Source organism: Acomys russatus, chromosome 17, assembly GCF_903995435.1.
Source record: "Acomys russatus chromosome 17, mAcoRus1.1, whole genome shotgun sequence".
Classification (NCBI taxonomy): domain Eukaryota; kingdom Metazoa; phylum Chordata; class Mammalia; order Rodentia; family Muridae; genus Acomys; species Acomys russatus.
This window is the reverse complement of record NC_067153.1, coordinates 4,824,437-4,840,258: the sequence shown is the minus strand read 5'-3', so window position 1 is coordinate 4,840,258 and position 15,822 is coordinate 4,824,437. Positions and strand designations below refer to the sequence as shown.

The following is a 15,822-nucleotide window of genomic DNA, read 5'->3' as shown; positions in this document are numbered from 1 at the left end:
ATTTACTTCTGGTTCTTTGATTTGATTCCGTTGATCAACCAGGCTGTTTCTATGCCAGTGCCATGTGGTTTTTATTACTATTGATCTATAGTACAGCTTGAAGTCAGGGAAGGAGGTATCTCCAGAGGCTATTTTATTGTATAGGAATGTTTTAGTTATTTTTGGGTTTTTTGTTTCTCTATGTGAAGTTGAGAATTGATCTTTCAGTATCTGTAAAGAATTGTGTAGGTATTTTGATGGGAATTGCATTGAATTTTTAAATTGCTTTTGGTAAGATGGCCATTTTTACTATGTTAATCCTACTGGTCCATGAACATGGGAGATCTTTCTATCTTCTGATGTCTTCAATTTCTTTCTTCAGAGACCTGAAGTTCTTGTCATACAGGTATTTGGCTTGTTTGGTAAGAGTTCACCGAGATACTTTGTATTATTTGTGGCTATTGTAAAGGATGTTCTTTCCTTAATTTCTCTCTCAGCCTGTTTGTCATTTGTATATAGGAGGGCTACTGATTTACTTTGAATTAATTTTGTATCCAGCCACTTTCTGAAGTTATTTATCATCTGTAGAAATTTTCTGGGAGAATTTTGGGGGTCACTTATGTATACTATCAGATCATCTGTGAATAGGGATGCTTTGACTTCTTCTTTTCCAATTTGTATCCCCTTAATCTCCTTTAGTTGTCTTATTCCTCTAGCTATAATATAGTAACAAGTACTATATTGAAGAGATAGAGAGAGAGTGGGCAGCCTTGTCTTGTCCCTGATTTTAGTGGAATTGCTTTGAGTTTCTCTTCCTTTATTTTGATGTTAGCTATCAGAGTGCTGTGTATAGCCTTTATTATGTTTAAGTATGTGCCTTGTGTCCCTGATCTCTCCAAGACTTTTATCATGAAGGGGTTTTGGATTTTGTCAAAGGCTTTTTCTGCATCTAATGAGATGATCATGCAATTTTTTTCTTTTAGTGTGTTTATATGGTGGATTACATTAATGGATTTTCATATACTGAACCATCCCTGCATCACTGGGATGAAGCTTACTTAATCACGGTGGATGATGTATTTGATGTGTTCTTCAATTATGTTTGTGAGTAATTCTTTGAGTATTTTTGAATCAACGTTCATAAGGGAGATTGGTCTGAAATGTTCTTTCTCTGTTGAGTCTTTGTTTGGTTTAGGTATAGGGTGACTATGGCTTCATACAATGAGTTTGGCAATCTTCTTTCTGTTTCTATTTTGTGGAATAGTTTGAAGAATATTGGTATTAGCTCTTTTTTGAAATCTGGTAGAATTCTGAGCTAAAACCATCTGGCCTTGGGCATTTTTCTGTTGGGAAACTTTTGATGACTGCTTCCATTTCCTTAGGGGTTTATAGAATTATTTAAACTGTTTACCTGATTTTGATTTAACTTTGGTAGTACAATCTATCAAGAAAATTGTCCATTTCTTTTAGATTTCTAATTTTGTGGAATACAGGCATTTGATGTAAGACCTAACGATTCTTTGGAATTCTTCAGTGTCTGTTGTAATGTTCCTCTATTCATTTCTGATTTTGTTAATTTGGATATTGTCTCTCTGCATTTTAGATAGTTTGGCTATGGGTTTGTCTAACTTTTTAATTTTTTTTCAAAGAACCAGCTCTTGGTTTCATTGATTCTTTGCATTGTTCTTTTTGTTTCTAGGTTGTTGGTTTCAGCTCTGAATTTGATTATTTCCTGCCATCTACTCCTTTTGGGTGTGTTTGTTTCTTTTTCTTCCAGAGCTTTTAGCTGTGCTTTTAAACTGCTAGTATGAGAACTTTCCAATTTCTTTATGAAAGCACTTAGTGCTATGAGCTTCCCCCATAGCGCCTCTCTCATTGTGTCCCATAGATTAGGATGTGTCATGCCTTCACTTTCATTGAATTCTAGAAAGACTTTGATTTACTTATTTCTTCCTTGACCCAGTGGTCATTGAGTATAGACTTGTTCAGTTTCCATGACTTTGTAGGTTTTCTCTTATTTCTGTTGTTGTTGAAGTCCAGCTTTAATCCATGGTGGTCTGATAAGATACAAGAGGTTATTTCAATTTTCTTATTGCTATTGAGGCTTGCTTTGTGACCAAGAATGTGGTCAATTTTGGAGAAGGTTCTGTGAGGTGCTGAAAAGAATGCATATTCCTTTGTGTTTGGGTGAAATGTTCTGTAGATGCCTGTTATGTCCATTTTATTCATGGCATCTTTTAGTTTAATTATTTCTCTGTTTCTGTCTCGATGACCTGTCCTTTGGTGAGAGTGGGTTGTTGAAATCTCCCGCTATTAATGTTGCTTTTACAAATGTAGGTGCCCTTGTATTTGGGACATAGAATTGAGATGGCGTCTTGTGGAATTTTCCTTTGATGAGTATGAAGTGACCTTCTCCATCTCTTTTGACTAATTTTGGTTGAAAGTCTATTTTATTAGATACGAGAATGGCTACTCCAGCTTGCTTCTTGGGTCCATTTGCTTCGAAAGCCCTTTTCCAGCCCTTTCCTTTCAGGTAATATATATGTTTGTGGCTGAGAAGTGTTTCTTGTATGCAGAAGAATGATGGAGCCTGTTTACACATTGTTTCTGTCAGTCTGTGTCTTTTTATTGTGGATTTAAGCCCATTGATGTTGAAGGACATTAATGACAAATAATTGCTAGCTCCTGTTATTTTCGATGTTGGTGACTGCAATCTGTTTGTGTGTTTCTCTTCTTTTGGTTTTGCCGCAGTAGATTTATTTATTTCCTGTGTTTTCCTGGGTGTATTTTGCTTCCTTTCATTGGAGTTTTCCTTCTAGTATCTTCTGTAGGGCTGGGTTTATGTCTAGATATTATTTAAGTTTGGTATTATCACAGAATATCTTGTTCTCTCCATCTATGATGCTTGAAAGTTTTGCTGGGTATGGTAGTTTGGGCTGACATCTGTGGCCTGTTAGGGCCCATATGTCATTTAGAGTCTCTGTGGAGAAACTGGGGGTGATTCTGATAGGTTTGTCTTTTTACCTTACAGCTTTTAATATTTTTTCTTCGCTCTGTACATTTAGTGTTTTGATTATCATATGGGGAGAGGAATTTATTTTCTGGTCTAATGTATTTGGTATTTCGTATGCCTCTTGTATGTTTAAGGCATCTCTTTCTTTAGGTTGGGAAAATTTTTCTTCTATGATTTTGTTGAAAATATTTTCTTGGCTTTGGAGCTGGGAATCTTCCTTCTCCTTCTTCTATTCCTATTATTCTTGGGTTTTGTATTTTCACAGTATCCATGATTATTGGATGTTTTGTATGATTAATTTTTTAGATTTAAAAATTTCTTTGACAGATGTATTTAGTTCTTCAATTGTATCTTCTACACTTGAGATTCTTTCTTCCATCTCTAGTGTTCTGTTGATGATGCTTACTTCTGTAGTTCCTGTTTTCTTTCCTAAGTTTTCCATCTCCATGATTTGCTCAGTTCGTGTTTTCTTTATTGATTCTATTTCCATTTTCATGTCTTGAGCTGTTTTTTTCATTTCCTTCACCTGTTCGATTGTTTTTTCCTGTATTTCCTTAGGGGATTTATTCATTTCCTCTTTAAAGACCTCTATCATCTTCAAAATCATAGTTTTAAGGTAATTTTCTTGTGTTTTTCATTTGTGTTAGGGCATCCAGGCCTAATTGCTTTGTGATAACTGGGTTCTGAAGGCATCATCATATTGCTCTGTACTTTGTTGTGTTCTTACACTGGCCTTTATCTGTTGTCTCCGGCATTGGCTGGCTGTTCCTGGTGCCCTCTGAATTTCTTGAGAGTAAGGGAAGGACCCTGGTCAGGAGGCTTGATGTGCCCAGAGCATCCCTCCTCGGGATGGTGGGTATGGCTGTGGACTGGCTGCTGGATCTTCAGGAGTAGCTCATCTTTCTCCTCAAGTGACTGTGTCCTAGTTAGACCCACAGGCAGGGGACTGGACTGGGGCCATCTAGCCTGTATGATCCTGAGGACCAACAGGCCTCCTCAGGAACCCAGGAGCCCTCCTCTTGCCAGGGGAAGTCCTGGAGTCAGCAGCCCCGCCATTTGCTTGACCCGTGGTCTCTGAGTTCAAACAACCCAGACAGCAGGCTTGATGGGCGCCACCATTTTGGAGTGAGATCCTGTCTGCTCCTAAGGTCTGGATGGTTTCCTCAGGGGAGATGGGTAGAGCTGTGGACTGGAGCCTGAGGCCGTTTCCCTGGATCTGGAGAGTCAGGTGGCCAGAGGCTGGAACCGTGGACCTCTGGATCCTGGGAGCTTTCCTCAGAATAGCAGGAATAGCTGGGTGGCCAGAGGCTGGAACCACTTATTCCTGTCACCATGGGCTCTATTCTCACCAGGGAAGCACAGACACTGGCATTTTGGATTCTGCAGCACAGCCTTTCACTCATTCTGCAGTCACTGTGCTCCTGCTACTCAGACATCATGCACACTGGGCACCGCCATCTTGGATCCTCCCCAATCTTATATCTTAACATGGACATATTATCTGATGAGTACTTGAACCCTCCCTCTTATTTATTTATGTATTTATTTACTGGGCTAGCGAGATGGCACAGTGGATAAATTCACTTGCTACCAAGTCTGTTGACCTGAGTTTGGTCACTGGAACTTAAAAACTGACTCTCAAAAGTTGTCCTCCGACCTTGACACTTGCTGGGGTATGTGGGCACCTGTTCCTTCCTCTCCCAAAGAAACAACCTCAGGAGACACCTGAGGTTAAGATGTAATATCCTTTCTTTCTTTCTTTCTTTCTTTTTCCCGAAACAAGGTTTCTCTGTTACACAGAACCCTGGCTCTCCTGGAACTCTCCTTGTAGACCATGCTGGCCTCGAACTCACAGAGATCCACCTGCTCCCAAGAGCTGGGATTAAAGGCGTGTGCCACCATACCTGGCTCAAGATCTAATATTCTTGCCTCACCCAAGTGTGTTGTAGTTTTCCACCAGCTCCGTCCTACCCCCCTCAGTACGGATAGTACTTGTGGCTCTAAGAAGTGACTCACTTTCCAACGACAACTCCTGCATGCCATGGCTTATGGAGTTAGCATGGATCCAGTAAGGGAAGGAACTGTTACTTTCAGGGTTGTTTTGTAGGCTGCGGACACAAAGTGACTCAAGGAACCTCAGAGTTCAGGGGTGGCATGCAAATTTCCTAGCATCAAGGGATTTGATCGAGGTGGTTTTCTCATAGTCACTGTCTCCTTGCATCTCTGTTGACCTAATTCTCAGTCTGTTTGCTCTGCACAGAGGCTGCAGGGGTCACAGGGTCCAGCACCCTCACCGTTAGTGCTCGTAGAGGAAAGCGAATGTCTATAAGCAGTTCCGACAATTTGCACAGGACACACGGAGGAGTCCCAGTTGAGTGGCTTCCTCTCCTGGAGACAAACGCTGTCATAGGAAGGTGGAGCACTATGGCTGAGCAGCCTCAGTCCCATGGCCATCAGGGAACACAGAGGGAGGAGGAGGAGGAGGAGGAGGAGGAGGAGGAGGAGGAGGAGGAAGAACAAGTGCTGCACAAGTGTGAGGGGTCCAGTCTGGAGCCCAGGGCTCATGGCAGCATCTGAGTGGCTGTGACACTGGTAACTCCAGCACTGAGGGAGGCAGAGAGTAGCTGGGGCTTGCTGGCTGCCAGTCTGACTCTGGTGTCAGTGAGAGCTCCTCAGAGAGTGACAGTGCGGACACTCACAGACATCTTCGGTCCCTTGGGCTCCTACATCTGCATAGATGTGCACGTGTGTGTGTGTGTGTGTGTGTGTGTGTGTGTGTGTGTGTGTGTGCTGTCTTTCTGTCTATCTGTGTGGCTCTGACTCTGTCTTTGCCTCTGCTCCCGCCTCCAACAGAGGGAGTAACACCATGAGGCTAAAGTTTAATCCTTGATAACATTGCTCAAAATGTGAGCTAAGCCAAACACTGAGAGAGCAGCTGCAGGCACCATGCAGCCCATCGTCCTCTACTTAGTTTTATTGGAACAAGAGCATTCGCTTGACTTGCACTTGTCTTATCGACGGTTGCTTACATCTCAGACTGTACCTTTTCAGTAATTGTCTCCCCCATGATTTTAGCATTTGCTTCAGGTAACTGGACCTTGTACTGAACTCATTAACAATAAATACCCTTGGCATTGTGCAAAACCAAAAAACTGGAGCCAATTTCCACTCAGTAGGTTTTAGCTGATCCAAATGCAGCAGATGTTCAGAACCTAAACACAGGACCAAGTTGGTTTATGTTTGTGCCCTTGTTCTGGGCAACTGGTGTACACAGCTCTTCAGCTCTTCCCAGTTCAGTAAGGGGCCTTCTGCATCTTTGTGCTGGAAGTGTTTGGTCTTAATGGCCAGCTCTGTTCTTTGGCTCCTGGACACCCATTACACAGGCCCTTCCTCCCTCCCTCCATCTGCCTGTCTCTATCTCTCTCACCTTCCCAGCGCACTTCTGGAATGGGTGGGAGCAGATGCTGAACTACTTCCTGTCCTTCTGGCCAGGGTCCCATTCCTACCATACAATGTGGCACGGCGTCATGCTCAACCAGACACATGCTACCACGGAAACGAAGCCAGCTGAACTCTTCCTAGTTTCTCAGGACTGCTGCAGCAAATGACCACACACACAGATGCTTGCCACAGCAGAGTTTTTGTTGTTGTTGTTTTGTTTGTTTGTTTGTTTTTTACACAGTCCTGAAGGCCAGAAATCTGAAACCAAGGTGTAAGCAGGGCTCTGCTGACTCTAAAGGCTCTTGGGAGTTTTACTTCCTAGTGACTGCCAGCCCCTCGTGGCTACCTGGCACCCACCGCCTTCAGTAGCTTGTAGATACATTTCAACCTCTCCCATCTTCACTCATGTGATGTCCCCCTTATGTGCCTCTGGATCCAGAGTTCCCTCTTTGATGGAAAGTTGTTACTGGCTGGGGCGCTCCTTAATCTGATATGGCCTCATCTAGACTAAGTGTGACTGCAAAGATCTTGTTTCCAAATCAAGCTCCATTACTGTGGGGAGCTTGGACTTCCATGTACCTTTTGTGGCATACAACTCAACCCACAAGAAGTTTCTAATGATAAACCCTGTAAAGAAGAGCACACGCATGCATGCGCGCGCGCGCGCGCGCGCGCACACACACACACACACACACACACACAGTGCTGGAGGCAGAGGCAGGAGGAGCCTCGGGCCTTGCTAACCAGCACTGTAGCCTAACTGGTGAGCGCCAGGCCAAGGCAAGAAGCTGCCTCAAAAGGAGGCAGACTGCATTTCTGAGGGGTGACCCCTGAGGTCATCCTCTGCTTCAAACATGTGCTACATGTATGTGGGCATGTACACCTGTACATACACTCAGACATGCATAGACACGCATACATACCTGCACACACGCGCTTAAAACCAATCATCTAAGTAATGCTAAAGTCATTTTAGAATAGCAATAGAAAACTCTCTCATCCTGAAGAGTGTGGAGAAGCCATGGCCGTTAACTACCCCGGTTCCTAGGACAGCTATTCCCGGGATGTGGTTGGATTGATCATTCCTGGTCAATTTTTTTTTTTCTGCCTTGGGTCTATCTGTTTCTTCCTCCATCAGTTGTGAGGTGGCAGGAGCTAGGTTTGTTTTTCTGGTGGGTGGTCTTGCCAGGAGGCTGCTGGACACAGGTCTGACACCAGAAGCTTAAAAGAATAATCATCATTTCCATCTTTTTCTTCCCGAAACAATCTGGGATAACCGGAGCAGGATATGGCTGGGCATGACCTCCAGGACCAGGGTCCTCGGCTTTCTCTGCTCCTCCATCTTCAGTTCTTAGCTGTGCTGTACAGAGGCCCTGCAGTCCAGCACGGCTGCTGCAGCTTGAAGCATCATATCCATAGTCTAAGCAGAAAGATAGAAGAAAAACGAGACAAAAAATAGCCCTGTCAATGGAGTCTTCTTAAGGATTTTTACACACAGCCATGAGACAGGAGAGAGCTCCCTTTAAGAATGGGCTCACCGGGCTGGAGAGATGGCTCAACAGTTAAGAGCACTGTCTGCTCTTCCAGAGGTCCTGAGTTCCATTCCCAGCAACCACATGGTGGCTCATAACCACCTATAATGTGATCTGATGTCCTCTTCTGATATGCAGGTGTGCATTCAGATACCTGTAGATAGAGCATTGATATAAATAAAATAAACCTTAAAAAAAAAAAAAAAAGGGCTCACCAGGCAGCAAGCCTCCCCCTGAAAGGACAAGGGTTAACTCTCTGATTGGGCTGAGAAAGCACAGAAAAGGTGTGTGACTCCCTACTGCCTTGGACCATAATGCACCCAGAAGTGACCAGCTCAAAAAAAACCAAAAAACAAAAAACAAAAAAACCAAAACGTTACCTCAGTCTCCATATGAGCCCACTAGGCAGTGCTCCTTCCTTGGAGCGCCCCACCTTCTCCTAATAAATCTACACTCGTCTGCTTTCTCCTCATCCTTGCTTTCTAGTCTTCTTGGGTGTGTGATGACGAATTCTATGAACTGGCAGGCAGCTCAGGGTGGCTTAGATGCCTTCAGACATTGTAGCTCCCCAAGTTAAACTCATTGAAATCTAAGAAGGCAGAGGGGTGCAGGACAGATGGTGCGGTGCACTGGTTAAGAGCACTTTCTGCTCTTGCAGAAGACCTGCGTTCAACTCCCAGAACCGACATGGGGTAGCTTACTGCCTGTAGCTCCTCTCTGTCTTCTCTGGCTACTTGCCCATACCATGCGCGCACGCATACACACACACACACACACACACACACACACACACACACACACACGCACACATGCACAGACACACTCACACGTGCAAGCACGCAAAAGCTGAGACAGATTCTACTGTGCTCAAAACTCACACCACCTTCACTTTTTTTTCCCTTTTCTGTTTTTTTAAAATCTCATTCTGTAGAGAAGGTTGAAGAAACATAAGAATTTGGTCACTTACTAAAATAAAAAGAAGAAAATGGACATATCGGCAACTGGAAACATCTGATTCAGTAGATCAATTCAGTCAACAACCCTCTTCATGATGAAAAGCATCTCCTACTGTTCAACTAAAAACACCACTACTGCTGAGTGGTGCCGCACGCTTTTAATCACAGCACGTGGGAGGCAGAGGTAGGCAGATCTCTGTGAGTTCAAGACCAACCTGGTTTACAGAGGGAGTTCCAGGACAGCCAGAGCTGTTACACAGAGAAACCCTGTCCTGAAAAACAAAACAAAACAATCCCCCCAAAAGCACCACTCCTACCTGTGAGATAACTGAGGCCACTTACAGGGACATGAGGCAGAAAAGAGACAAGACACTTTCAACAGGCAGAGCTGTGTTTATAGCGCTCAAGGCAAGAGGCAGACTCTTGAGGGAAGGCAAATGGTCTCCTAGAGACCAAAAAAAAAAAAAAAAAAAAAAAGAATAAAATAAAAATAAAAATGGCTGTGACTTTTTAAGGGGCAGGATGAGGGGTGAAAGAGATCTGCAGTCTCCCCCTCCTGAAGTTGCCCATGAGACAGGCTGCTTCAACAAAGACTCCTTTCTAGGATGGCTGAAGAAGGTCTAGCCAGGCTATCTTATCTGTAACACTGCAGGAATCCTGTTTCATGGGCAGATGCTCTAACACCACCCGCAAAGAGTGACTTAAAGAATAAAAGCCCCCAGGAGCTGCAGAGTTGCCTCAGCAGTTAAGAGCACTCAGTGCTCTTGCTAGAGACCAGGGCTTGATCTCAGTAAAGCCCATGGTAGCTCATAGCTGTCTGCAGCTCCAGGCTGGGGGTCCAATGCCTCTCTCCTTATGGGCACTGCACACACACGGTGCACTGCACACACAAAGACAAACCACTCCTATACATGAAATAACATAAATAAATCGAAGGAAAAAAATAAACAGACTAGTTCAGGACTGGAAATATAGGCTGGTGATAGAACACTAGCACATATAAAGCCCTAAGTTAATTCCCAGAATTTGGAAAAAAGAAAAAAAAGAAAAAAAAAAAGAAAAAAAAAAAAAAAAAAAAAGAAAAAAAAAAAAACAAAAAAACAAGAAAAACCAGACTAGAGCTCCTGGCATAGCTCTTTAGCTCGTGGGTACTTAGTACCCCTAAAGAGTGCCTTGCAAAGTTGCAAAGCATGGAATGTCAAGCAAAGGTGTGAGACACTGCCCGTGCTCTCCTGGAATCCCAGGTCAGGACACATGAACCAAAGACAAACTCGTAAACAGGAGGGCTTTAGATTATTAGTGGCAGCTGTAGAGAGATGGAGGCGGAAAAGAAGAGAGGCTGAGTCTGACCTTAGGTGGTACCACATTTACTCAGGCAAGGGGGCATTTTTGTCACTCAGTGTGTGCAGATGGCCAAGATGCCTACAGAAGATGGGATGTGGCTCCTTACTGGGGTGGAAATGACTTCTATAGTCAGCAAGAAGACCTAGGAAGTGTACTCTTTCGACAGGAAATTAGCATTACTAACTCAGATCCAATATACAAATTTTGGACAGGGGCATTTGTAGATGTTTTCTTCTGGGGAGGTCTGCCAGAGGGAGCAGTTCTGCGTCCATTGAAGAGAGGGGTCCTCTGATCATGTAGCAGGGTAGTCTTGATCAGCTGAATGGACCAGGCAATTGCTGTCCTATATGTATTCCTGAGGAGACCTGGAAAAGACTGAGTGGCTGTAAGCAGATGCATTGGTTATGGAGTGAAGTTGAGAGATTTTTTTTTTCTGGTAAGGTTGAAAAATAGGGAGACATGAAGTGGGCCAGTGAGAGGAAGTGGGCATAGAGTTGATTTAGGGTGACAGCGACTGGTCCCATTGTCAGGACTGCTGCACTAAAATGAGCAAGCAGAGGTAGCTGGGAGCTCCAGAGCATCAACAAACGGGCACAAGAGAAAACAGAGGACTGATGTAAGGACCTGTATCCGGCCTTGGATGGAAGGGATAAAGGTCCCCTTTAGCCAGAGTTTCTCTACAGCACCAAAAAGGCCTTTTGCAGATCTTTCAGGAACAGATGGAGCCGTTTTAGGGTGAGAACTTTTGAGAGAGCTTGCGTGGAACAGCTTGCTTGGATATGGGGGGATTTCAATTAGCAAAACATTTAAAAGACAGGGTTAAAACACAAGCAGGAGGAAAGGCGTGATACAGGGGTGGAGCCATAGTGGAAGGGCATCAGGAAGGATTTTTGCCTGGCTCCCTGTCTCTTTTGGCCCCATTTTAATCCAGTAGGATTTGTTGGTGTAGAAGCAGCATGTAGTTTGTAGAAGAGGGCACAGGTCCCACCCTTAGCAGCAGTCAGCTCTAGTCCTTTTCAAGTGTGGAGTGCTGCAGCCGTCACGGAGTGGAGGTGGTCCTGGAGGATGCTGAGCTGATCTGAGCTGGTGAGACAGAGAGGCAAACTGATGCAAAGAAGGCTTCAAGCCAGCTGTTTCAGTTCTCAATCCCAAAACAATGTCAGAGTGGCCAAAAGGGGATGGGTTGGGTGGTCCATGGCCCATTGGTCCTCTTTCAGAGGTCATCCAGACTGCTTTTTAGGAGTTTGGGGGCGTCAGTCTCTTGGTAATTGCTTCAAGGATGACATCAGTCAGCAAGCTTCAGAAGAGGGTCCATCCAAGGGGTCACCATAAAACTTGACAGTTGGCAAAAATCAGAGCCCAAGTCAGGAGGTTTACTGCGCAACTCTGTGGGGGAAATTTAAGAGACAAAATTATATGCAGAAAATGTAAATGTTGTTTTAAAATTAGTTGTATTATCAGTATGCCTAGCTAGCTCAGTCAGTAGAGCATGAGACTCTTAATCTCAGGGTCGTGGGTTCAAGCCCCCGTTGTTGGGCGCCACTTATTGTTTTTAATATTACCTGTATTATTAGTACTTCAGTATGCCCAGCTGGCAATCAATTAAGACACAGACACTTGCTATATTTTAAAATGCCTTAGTTAACCTGGGGCAGGGCAGACATTAATCCTCTAGACTACTTCCCATAGTGGGGCAGGTATCACATACATGCCCCAATCACATGCCATCTGTTTCTAATAACGTCTATCAAGCTACCTCCTATCCATAATCCCAAATACTTGCTAATGTTCTTCATCTGGGCCGGATTCTCCACCCATGCTGGCCATACGCTTCTCCTCCACCTAAGCCATGGCGCCCTTCTACTTCTCTCATCTTGGAACCCTCGGGTCTTCTTGTGATGGGCTTTTTTCCTCTGGTCTCTTCTTCTTCTTCTTCTTCTTCTTCTTCTTCTTCTTCTTCTTCTTCTTCTTCTTCTTCTTCTTCTTCTTCTTCTTCTTCTTCTTCCCAGAGTTCCTCTTTCTCCCCTAAGCCAGGGAATCTTAGCCACACCTCTATCTTCTCTGCCCTGCCCAGGTGGGGTGGCTTTTTATTAATTAAAAGGTGGGTCCCAGAGACAGAAAACAGTAATTAGCATCACAATACATCAGACCATTCCCCCAACAAGAAAATTTCTGCATCAAGATAAACATGAGTTAAATGCAACCATACATTTGGCTGGACCATGTTCTCGAGTTCTGTAGGAGGCTACGATGACCGTAGTCGGCTGGGTGCTACACCAGACCCTGCATGAGGAGCGAGCATCTGGGAGCCTTGTCAAAGAAGTCAGCTCAAGCCAGCATCCAAGGAACGGAATCAGAACGGGGCCTAAGCGACAGTCCTTGTTTCCAAGTATGATTGACTTTTTATATTTGTTTTAAATATCAATCTCAGCTATTATTTAATGAAGAAAAACAGAATTCAAAAAAAAAAAAACCCACAAGTTTTGGTTAGAAACAGTTTGATAAGTTAAAATTAGTAAAAATTGGGACAGCTACCTTAAATGACCATGTGGAGTGTTTGGAAACATGACTTTATGTACATTTTTGTTAACATCAAATTGTTATGCCTATATTTTAGGATTATATAATAAATATCAGGCTGCATGAAGAGACAATTTAGTTTCAAGCTGTATTCCCTACAAATAAGTGATTTTCAACTGTCAATGTAAAAAGCACACTTCCAGAGAGCGTGACTGACTGTCCTGTCAGGAGTAAATGATTTATTTACAAAATTTTCTAAAATTAGCCATGTTAAGAGAACCTTTGAAAAATTCTCTACAACATTTTCATTCCATACACCCAACTGAGAGATGAAAGATGAAACATGAAAGTCAATAACATGCATGTAACAGGCTGAATTGACAAGGCTAATGCCAACTCCTTACTGCGTTTGCCCATGGGCACGTCTTTAGATCACCACAGCGACAGCAGCGAGCAAATTTTGTAGCATCATCATTCTATGTAAAATAGATTGGGCGTTTAGAGGCATAATTTATAAAGCAAGGTAGCAGCATTAAATGAGTCTGAACGAACACTGGCTTTTTGGACATTCTTAGAAAACACCCACAGATGGCACCGCCAAAGCCTGTATCCTTCTTGTAGCTTGAGAGTGAAGGTGCTGGCCTTGAAACCTCCATCTGGGTAAAAGCGAGATTATATTCTCAAAGCTCCAGAGATAAGCCCGGGTTGGAGAAAAATCTCCTTCATCCCAGTCACGCCTCCTGAAGAACTCGAAGGCTTGGGACTTAATAAAATCATTTGTTGGCTCTCCATTTTACAAACCCAACTGTCAAAGATACAGCTTGCATATTCGGAGAAACTTCACAAGGTTTTAAGTTTGATGGCGGGATATCTGGCATCGCCCTTTAATGAGGGGGGCATGGGGGCTTAGGGCAGAGATCCTGAAGTTAGCTTTTGCTAAGAGGAATAATTGAATGCCAGGGTAAAGGGAATGGCCAAGTGAATTGGTGTGCGGGGTGGTAGGCTTAGGTACAAGGTCCCCTATTCACAGTATCCCCGGATGTCAGCATGAGAGACACTGAGGCCAGAGTAATCTCTATTTACATCTCTGTTGTTTGAGGCTGTTAGTATGTGGGTGAAAACTAAGATCCTCCCCTGGGCAAGAGAATCTAACCTAACCTAACCTAACCCAGCCTAACCCTTGTCATGTGAGACGTTAGGAGTAACTCATCTTTATTTTTTTATTTTTTATTTTTTTTTGAGACAAGGTCTCTCTGTGTTAGCCTTGGCTGTCCTGGAGTCACTTTGTAGACCAGGCTGGCCTCAAACTCACAGCGATCCACCTGCCTCTGCCTCCCGAGAGCTAGGATTACAGGCATGCGCCACCACGCCCGGCTTGTAACTCATCTTTAAATAAGGATTTTTTTTCTTTCTTTTTTTAAGACAGGGTTTCTCTGTGTAGCCTTGGCTGTCCTATCTTAATTATCTTAACCGTTTTTAAGTTGGTAGCTTCTATAAAGTCAGGATTTTGAAATTCTATCCCTGCTAAGTTTGAGCCTTAAAAAAAAAAAAAATCAGAATTCTTGAATTAAAGATCTTTTTTGTAATGTATTTTTACAAAATGCCAGTTTAAAAAAAAAATAGGACTGTGTCTCCAAATAGCTAAAGCTTAACAAAGAGAGCAAAAGTACCACAGTTTCTATATGAGCCAGTTTTAAAGCAAACCATCTTAGAAGTTTAGTATTGCCCCCTTACTCTAAAAATGGGGGTACAACGACAAGCTGAGGGATATCATGTGATCACCTTAACCAAGATGGCAGAAAGGTCACATGGCATGCTTCCATCCTGATGAGGTCACCAGCCAAGATGGCTGTTAGCCACATGGGCCTCCATGGTGAGCCCAGCGGATACTCACTGTTTGCCTAAACAAGAATTGAATCCAAGTTTCATAGGTAGTATGCTGTAGCAAAGCACAGTGATTTAGCCATTGACTCTTTACTGTTGGCCCTTTTTTTGTCCCAGAGTTTAAATTAACTTTTTGTTTGGAATTTGGAGCCTTTCAAAAGCAACAGATTCTGACACACCCTTTTTGTAGATACTATGTATTTTTGGAATGGGAAAGATACAAATGGGATTTTTTTTTTCAAGCCTGGAGAGGCAGAAGAAGAAGTCGGCTAAAAGCATAAAGCAAAAGACTTTTATATATAAGGCCCAAGAATCGCTGAAGGAAGACTCTGGACTCAAATAGTATGCAAAACCAAAGAGCAATTATTCCCAAGAAATACCCTGTATGCCGGGGTCAACACCATTCATACAAAATGGCAGCAACCCTAGCCAAAGGCATGCAGGCCTTTTTATGGGGAACTAGGGGACTTCTAAGAGGGTGTGCCATCTTCTAATTTGATTGGGTGACTAAGGAGCAATCACAGGGGGCATAAGCTGATAGGCTGGGGCCAAATGGTTGGTCCCCAGAGTTACAGTCCAGGGGCCTTAGGCCATATATGGCCACATTGGCAGCTGATTGGCTCAGAGCTTTCCTGCATGGTCTTTCTGGGACCAGGAATATCCTGTTACATGACTCCAACTGGGATTGGTTGGTGCTAGCCAGTGCCTGTGGAGGCTATGTGACTTTTCTCATAGGGCCCCTGGTCTGATCCTCACATATGCTATCTCAGTTAGGAATAGATACAAGTTTACAGGCCAAGCAGGAACTGTGGCAGGCATTGTACCTCTTGAACAGGTGGTCTTGAGAAAGATTAAAGTGAACTTGAGTTCTTTGGAGAGGGAGCCTTGGACCATGGTAGCATTCCATCTTGTGTGGTTACCTAAGTTTAGATACTAAGAATCAAAAGTTCCAAGTCTGAGTCAACAGTGGCCATCTCTCCCGTGTCTCAGCTGCGGGCCAGTCCTGGCCAGTGGAAAGCTTTCGGAACCTTAGACTGAGTGAGTCTCAATACAGATGGCGCTCCAGTGACCCCAGACCTAATTATAGTGCCCCTGAGTTAGGTCTACTTGTTATCACTAAAAATGAGATGCCACACAACAGTTATGATATGAA

At 43.6% G+C, this 15,822-nt stretch overlaps 1 non-coding gene across 1 annotated transcript; it reads left to right on the top strand.

Annotated features, from left to right (window-relative positions):
- The first annotated feature begins 11,729 nt into the window (after nucleotides 1-11,729).
- On the top strand, nucleotides 11,730-11,804 carry Trnak-cuu (transfer RNA lysine (anticodon CUU)). The gene has a single exon. It is a non-coding gene; the product is annotated as a tRNA-Lys (tRNA).
- The last annotated feature ends 4,018 nt before the right edge of the window (nucleotides 11,805-15,822 follow it).